The following is a 7849-nucleotide window of genomic DNA, read 5'->3' as shown; positions in this document are numbered from 1 at the left end:
CAAATTTGTGAAGCAACCCCAATTTAGTTTATACAACTTTGCCTTCTATTATTTTATTCAAATACTAGATACACTTTAGTGATTTTAAATATTTTTACCAAATTTTTCAGAGCTATTTGCTTGCGCCAAAAAGTCTTTTAAAATTCAATTTTAGCTGTATTGTTTTGTTGATTGTGTGCAAACCATAACAGCTTTTGAGTTGATTCTTATTGCATTGTGTTCTTCGTGATTTTATCTTTCCAACGAGTATTTTTGGGGAATTTTTGGACACCTGTAGCTAGGTCGTTTAAGGGAGCAATGTTTAATGGCTGAAAAATTCACAGGCCCACTCGCCAGACTCATCTTCCTCCTGCCTCCTGTGCTCTCACGATAGATGGCCAACACCACACCCGAAGATCGCCGGTTGGCCCTCCCAGCCCCTGTAGGGCTCCTCCTCCACCCATAGGCCACCCGAGCATCCTCCCACATGCCCTCCCCCTCTCTCTCCCACACCTCCCGTCACCCCTGGTTGGGCAGCCGCTCCATTGAACGGGCATGGCTGCCACCCGGGGCAACACCTCTGGCACCGCCCCTCACCACCAATGCCGAGCACTATCACCATGTCATCCTTGTCGTCTCGCCCGTTCTTATCCTCGCCCCACCCCGCCTATAAAACACGAGCACCAACCCCTCCAGAACGAACTCCCACTCCCAATCCTCCATTACCAGTGAACCGAGCTCCTAAGCTCTTCGCGTCGCTAGCTCGATTCCTCCCAACTCCAGCCCTCTCCATTCGATTCCTCTTGCCCAAAGATGTGCCACTCCCTCAGCTCCACCCTCAGCCCCTCCTCGTCGCTCGCCGTCCACCCTATCGGCCGGAATCGGAGTTTCCCCCAACTTCTTGAACTTCACCCGCTGCCGCCCATGCCTCGCCGTGGCGCCCCATGCCCCGGCCCTCCTCGTCGTCAACTAATGGCTCAAATGGAACCGCGGTAAGCCCCTGGTGATCATGCTCTCGCTCGTTCATCTTGTTAGCCTAGTTTCCACATGCGTTCCAGATGATGTCGCTGGCATGCGCCGCATCCTCCTGGAGCTCTAGCGCCGCCCCTGTTTTCCCCAGTGTTGGTTCCTCCTAGCGAGGCCACTACCCTTGCTGAGCTTCCCTGCTACCTCCCCTGCCGCCCGCTGCTTTTCCTCCTGCCGCTACTGGCTCTAGTCCATGTGCCAGCCAAGCCAGTGCGGTTCTGTGTGAGTATGTGAATCTTTCTGGAGGTAGAAGAAAGGTTGGACCTGATTGCTTTTGGGAAAAAAATTTAGGGGGTTATCCATAAAGTCACAGGTTTATGTTTGAGGTGGGATTGTTTCCAGGATCTAGATAGCAAAACGCAGAGGGTAGAACGTTAAGGAAGGGCAGATCCATGAGGGGAAAATGTTTTCCAGGGGGTAGCTTCCAAATAGTTTCGGACTGGTTTTAAAATGGCTAGTTTTAAATCGTTGACGACTTTGAAAATGCATAGAAACTAGTAGAAAAATGGTAAAATTATGATTCTTATTTTGTTGGTTTCCTTGTGAAGTCTAGTTTACTTCAAAACTGAGTATGTGCATATTGCTGTCATGTGTTTTGTGCTATATTCTATTTTGTCTAAAGACCATTAAATGCTTTATAAATCATATAGTGCACTATGAATTGTAAAACCACTTTTGTTAGCTTCCTTGTAACCTGCATGTTTCGGATGTATAACTTGTGTTAGTAGAATCCTTGTTGTACCTACTATTTTGGATTTAACCTTGAAACCTAGGGTGACATCTTACTTTCTCATATGGCAGAGAAAAATGTGAAACCACTTTTGGTGGATCCAATAGGAAACATACTTGCTAGAAAAAAATAATAGTCACTCGATGAAACTAGGTGAAGCATGCTTGTCTTTTTGTACAAGATTAAATCATAGAAAAATATGGAAGATAGATGTCCTTCACCATAAATCTTGGAAAAATCAGAGAAGTTTCTGTGACACTAGTATAACCCGCTGTAAAAATATCAAGGCTAGGCTCTCTGTATAGCTTGAGTTAAAAATAGATCCCTATAATCTGCCATAGGGTACTGTTTTCATTTTAGTTAATTTTTTAGAAGCTCCATGCATCCCAAAATTTTTGCAGTAGCTCACTAATGTGATTAGGAAGCCTTTGTAAAATTTTAAGAACCATATCTTATCAGAAGCTACTAGAAACAATAATGGAAGTTAATCCAAGAAAAATGAATAACAACAATTAGTTAGTGAGAAGGGCAAAATGGTAAATGCAGTAAGGTACAGAAAAACATTCAGAAATAGGATAACTTTCCAAATGAATGCCAAGCAACACTAAAATGACCCCACCTTTCTTTTGTGATTTCTAAGCTATTAAAATCTTATGTGTGTACACAATCACAATCAAAGTCAACTCCGAGTTTTAAATCACATCACACCTTACTTTGCAAGAAAAGAAATGGTTATAACCTTGTCTAAGTAAATGTGGTCCAAAAAATGCACCCTAAGCTTTCACAACGTTAATGAAATGCAACCTACTCATAAAAGCTTGTAATTGAAATCTTACATATGCATCTCGTGTAGAACAATTACAGTCTTCGCTTAGCACTAAGCTGATTCGTAGCTCAACATATCACCCTCAGATAGATGGACAAACTAAGAGGGTCAATCAAATAGTGGAAGATATGCTACGCGCTTGTGTCATCCACTATGACAAGAACTGGGAGAAATGTTTGCCTTTGGCAGAGTTCTCTTACAACAATAGCTACCAAGCTAGCTTGAAGATGGCACCTTTTGAAGCCTTGTATGGTCGTAGGTGTCGAACTCTGCTAAGTTGGTCCCAGGCAGGAGAAAGAACAGTTTATGGACCCGACTTGGTGACTGAAGCGGAAGAGAAGGTGAGGATTATGCTAGAAAACCTTAAAGCTGCTCAATCCCGACAAAAGAACTATTTCGACAAAAGCAGAAGGCTTATATAGTTCGAGGTTGGCAATCATGTATACCTCCGAGTGTCCCCGACTAAGGGTGTACAGCATTTCAGAATTAAAGGAAAGCTAGCTCCCCGCTATATTGGTCCATATGAGGTTGTGGAAATTTGTGGACCTGTAGCGTATCGGATTAAACTCCCTGAGAAGCTTGCAGTGATACATGACATTTTCCATGTCTCGCAATTCAAGAAGTGTGTTTGAGTTCCGACAGAAATTCTTGCACTTAAGGAATCGGAAATCGAACTTGATTTATCTTACGTGGAGTATCCTGTTAAAATCCTCGACAAGAAGGCAAGACACACTCAAAAACAAGTGGTGAGAATGTTCAAAATTTAGTGGAGTAATCATATGGAAGATGAAGCGACATGGGAAACAGAGGAGTACCTCAACGCTAACTTCCGAGGTTTTCTTTTTGATCAGGGAGGTACGTTGCACAAACCACACTAGTCTTTCTTCACTCGAATCTTGGGGCAAAATTCCTTTTAAGGGTGGTAGGCTATAATAACTCTAGTTAAACTAAACTTAGTTAAGCTCAAATAAGTTGCTTAGACACTAATCTAGCAAGTGAAAGGTCAAATTTTCCCTCAAAATCTCAAATTGGGGTTATATCAAAACATGAAATTTTGTATAGAAACTTAAAATTTTGCCAAACTAAAAGCTGTAGAGTTTTACATTTCTAACAACTTTCCTTATTAGAACTTTGTTTGATTTGGAGAGGAAGAGGTTCAAAAACTAGAATCAAAATTAGTAGCATCTCAAACTCACCTTAAAACTCTTGTGCTGAAAACAGTGAAAAACCTCCACTTGACAGCCTTGTTTCTCCCAAATTTGTGTATGAACCTAAGTCAAATCCTTTATAGAAGTTGGAGTCCTCAGTTGACACAACAACTTTTTCAATTACACTTTGACCAAATTCAAATCATAAACCCTTCAAAATGTAAGCTCAAATCAGCAAAAACCCTGAAAACAGCCAAACTACTGATTTTTGCCTAAATCTGAAAATCAGGCGTTCCCTCAAACTTTGGAGCTTCACAAATCAAATTCTAGTTCGATTTTGAACTTGAACCTTTTGTAAAGTTTAAACCTTGACATAAGGAAAACAAATCTTAGGAAGGAAAAAATTCAAGTTCAGTTTAAAAATTTCAAATAAAACCTCCCTAAAACCCCGGCCCTCTTACCCGGCCCTGCGCAGCACATGCACGCTAGAGCGCGCCCAGCGCGTGCCTGCGCACGATGCCACCGCGTGGCCATGCACCACCGGCGAGCCACCACTGCCCTATCGCCGATGCGATGGGACAGAACGGGAGCCCGAGCCGGCCAATACGCACGCCATGGAATCTTCTCCGCCCAACCGCATGCCTATTTCGCAGCAGCACGCACACCATGCTGCCCGCTTCAACTGGCTGAGCTCCGCTCGCCAACCCACGCCCTGACAATGACAACTCGCAGGTCGTCTCTGCCTATAACCTCACCCGAAAAGGCTGATTTCACACACCCATATCTTGCCCATCCAATGCCGAAGCTCCCTTTGCCCTGCAGCCTTGCTCTGCCTCAATAATGGCATCCACCGCCAATTAGCTGGCAGCTAGTGGCTCCCCAATGCCTGCCTACCACACCCTTCGTGCCCACAGGCTCCGCGCCACCTCACTACCCTCCCCCGGCGCTATAAAAGGCGCAATTGCGTGCTTGAACTGCTGTGCCGCACCCGAACCACGTGCAAGCTCTGTCGAAGCTCTACTCCGCTGTTGCTTGACGCCACCTCCGCTAGCTACGCTGCAGCCACGCGAAGCCTCCCACACCCTCCGTTGGCCGCCGGAAGCCTCGCTGGCGCTGGGACGCCAGAATCCTCCGCCGTCGCCTGTGTTTTTGTCCCCACCGCCATTCTTCACCGACGAGCCCTCTCCGCCGTCGCAGCATTCACCAGACCTGCTCCAGGTGAGCACGTGCACACGACCAGCCCTCTGTTCCCGCCGATTAAACCCTAGATCGCCAGGATTTCATCCGCCCGCCGCCGTGCACACCATAGGGACCTATTTGAGGAGTTTTAGAAGTTGCAGGGGCCTAGTTGTAGAACCCAAGGGTAGATCTGTGAATGTTTGAAAATTCCTAGGGCCTATCTGTAAAACTGCCACAGCTTTGTTTTATTTAAATGGTTTTAAATGAACTGAATTTGGAAAAGCACAGATAAATGTAGAAAAATCAGAAAAATGTGAAACCACTGTTACTGTAGAAATGTTTTACTTATGATTTATTTCTTGTTTAGACCATTTAAATCATATTAAATCACAAAAAATGTAAAAATAACAAAACCATCTCTAAAATGTTTGTTGCAATGAGAAGAACCTTAGGAAAATACTTTGCAGCCTAGTTTGGAACTTTAAATCACAATTTAACTTCTATCTTTGAAATCTATGGTTAAATTTATCTTTTTCCTAGAGATTAATCTAGAGTAGAGAAAAATGTGAATCCACTTGGAGTAGTTCAGTTTTTATATATGGATCTTAGGGAAAATATAAAACCCTGGATGAAACTTAATGAGACACACTTTCCTTTTTATGGAAAGATAAATAGGGGATATATGTGGAAAATAGATGTCCCTCACTAAAAATCATGAAAAATTCACCAAAGTCTCTGTCACACACATTCAACCCACTGCTAAAGTTTCACACTCAGAATCATTGTAGATTTTGAGATGAAAATGGTTAAGTACATGCTACCTTAGGGTAATGAAACCATTTTAATTGTTTTTGTACTAGTCCAATGGATCCCAAATTTTTACAATAACTTAGTGATAATATGGTTGAGTTACTGCTAAATTCTCAGTGTCATATGTTTCTGTTTGTATATGGAAACAAAATTTGGAATATGAACCAGTTTAAAGGAATAAAAGAAAACATTAAGTAATAGTAAGGTTAAAATGGTAAATTGGAAGACGTATAGAAAAACATTCAGAAATAGGATAACTTCCCAATCTAAGGATAACAAACTTAACTCACACAATATATGTGTACACAATCACCATCAAAGTCAACCCAGAGTTTTATACCACAACACACCTTACTTTATGAAGATAATGAAAGTTTAGAACCTTATTTACATGAATGTGGTCGAAATGCAATTTTCACTTCAACAATAATTCATGTTTTGCATCCTGCATGTGAAAGCATGGAAAATTGAACTACCTGCATATGCATATCATGTAGAAGTTAATATCGCCGACGGAACCTACGAGCTCCACCCCACGCCGAAAGAGGAACATACCGCAGAGCTACATCACGTGGGAGCTGAGCCCGAGCCAGATCAAGACCCCGAAGACCTACTAACTTTCTCTGAACCTGAAGATAAGCCCCAGTGCATGAATACCTATATTCAAACTTATTCAATGTGTTGATGCTTATGATTGTGCATATACGTTTCTAGGAGTGGCTTGAAACCATAGGTGCATGAAACTTAGTACCTTTAATCTGAACACTAGTATGTTAAGACGAGAGATGCAATGCTTAAATAGGACTCGGTAAAAGACGAGTGATTGTCTGTCACTCACGAGCTATAGGAGTTGATTGCTTTACTTATATTATAACCATAAGGACGATGGACGGGGCTGGGCTTATTGTTCGGTACTTGTTGGTTTGCCCGTGTATCTACTTAAAATGGACTAAGGTTGAAAAGTGAGGGTGTTCGTGATCAAGTGGTTAAAAGTACTAATTTCATACATAGTATGGGATGGGGAAGCCTAGTACCTGATTGAACCAGGACGTGAGAGTTTCGTTCCACTATCTTTGGAAACTGAGTTTTCCCCTGGTGCATCATGTGGTGACAGGTGCAGTCACACTATGATAGAGGCCGAGACTGTGGGGCCTTGTACCAAGGGAAGTGGACCCAACACGTAGCTGGGAATCGATGGGGACGGCTAACAAGTGAAGTGACTTGTTGTGCTGCGCGGATGTCGTGGGATTAGGTTCGCCATGCATGGTTAATAAACTCGATTCGAATCGCCTGCCTCTCACAGTTTGGGACTACTTGATCGCTATGCTGCACTGAGTAAAAAATGGAACATGATGATGATATTAAACTTGATGCTTGTCATTAATTTTTTTGAAAACTATGTTTGCTTAGTATAAGTTGCTAATTTAGGCTGGTTAATGAACTTAGAACCTGAGCTAAAATATTGAAAGTAAGGATCAACACTAGTCACTTTTGGCAAAAACAAACCCACAGCCAAAGAACTTACATGTCTAGAGGTTAGTGGTTTAGCAACCACTATTAGGTCAGTCTTGCTGAGTATTAGTTGCTCAGCCTTGCTTGTGGCATAACCTTTCAGGCAATGTCAATAGTTTGGCTGCTAGCGTCACTTGGCCTACCCAGCTCCCTCCAGGTTGGACGGTCAAGTGGGATCCTTCCTCGGACGGCGAGGACAGGGGTCACTGATGTCATGATCGGCTTCGTCATGATATCATGTACCGACGTTTAGCTTCCGCATGTTTTACTTTTTGTTGTTTTTAATCTTGCAAACTATGTCTGAATTTCGCAAAACTCTAATGTAATAATTGTTGAACTATGTTAATGAGATGGGAATGTTGTAATCTCTGTAACCAGTCACCTTCGTGTGAGCAATGCTTCTCGATCCTGTATATGTGGTTTATCGGATGAAATCCAACAAACGACTAAGTTGACTTGTTTAAGGTGCATGATCGCGTGTTAGTTGACTTAAGTGCACATTAGCCATGTTAATTTAGGCAGTTCCTGTTGGAGGTATGCCCTAGAGGCAATCATAGAGATGATGATATTCCATTTGTATCCATGATTTGTATATTGTGTTCATTGAATATCCATTAAAGGCTACTTGAATTGATTTGC

At 42.6% G+C, this 7849-nt stretch overlaps 1 long non-coding RNA gene across 1 annotated transcript; it reads left to right on the top strand.

Annotated features, from left to right (window-relative positions):
* The first annotated feature begins 403 nt into the window (after positions 1–403).
* LOC111257139 lies at positions 404–7591 on the top strand. Its single transcript, XR_002677550.1, has 2 exons — positions 404–971; positions 6196–7591. It is a non-coding gene; the product is annotated as an uncharacterized LOC111257139 (long non-coding RNA).
* Positions 7592–7849: the final 258 nt, after the last annotated feature.

The sequence above is a fragment of the Setaria italica genome, chromosome IV, assembly GCF_000263155.2.
Source record: "Setaria italica strain Yugu1 chromosome IV, Setaria_italica_v2.0, whole genome shotgun sequence".
Classification (NCBI taxonomy): Eukaryota; Viridiplantae; Streptophyta; class Magnoliopsida; order Poales; family Poaceae; genus Setaria; species Setaria italica.
This window is presented reverse-complemented; position numbering and strand designations above follow the sequence as displayed.